The sequence below is a fragment of the Globicephala melas genome, chromosome X (assembly GCF_963455315.2).
Source record: "Globicephala melas chromosome X, mGloMel1.2, whole genome shotgun sequence".
Taxonomy (NCBI): domain Eukaryota; kingdom Metazoa; phylum Chordata; class Mammalia; order Artiodactyla; family Delphinidae; genus Globicephala; species Globicephala melas.
Window position 1 is genome coordinate 44,022,869 of NC_083335.1, and position 547 is coordinate 44,023,415.

Sequence of the window (547 nt, forward strand, 5' to 3'; positions counted from 1 at the left end):
TTTAGCCTATATGGAACTCTGCACTTCCTGGAAGTGAGTGTTTCCTTTCCCATATTAGGGATTTTTGGCTATTACCTCCTCAAATATTTTCTCAGGCCCTTTCTCCTCTTCTCCTTCTGGGACCCCTATAATGTGAATGTTGGTGTGTTTAATGTTATTCCAGAGGTGTCTTAGACCATCCTCATTTCTTTTCATGCTTTTTTCTTTATTCTCTTCTGCAGCAGTGATTTCCACCACTCTGTCTTCCAGATCACTTATTTGCTCTTCTGCATTGTTCATCTCTGTTCTTTAAATCTTCTAGCTCTTTGTTAAATATTTCTTGCATCTTATCAGTCTGCATCTCCATTCTTTTTCTGAGATCTTGGATAATCTTTACTATTATTACTCTGAATTATTTTTCAGGCAGATTTCTTGTCTCTGCTTCACTTAGTTGTTTTTCTGGGGTTTTATCTTGTTCCTTCATCTGGGATATATTTCTCTGTCATCTCATTTTGTCTAACTTTCTGTGTTTGTGGTCTCCGTTTCTCAGGCTACAAGTTTGTAGTTC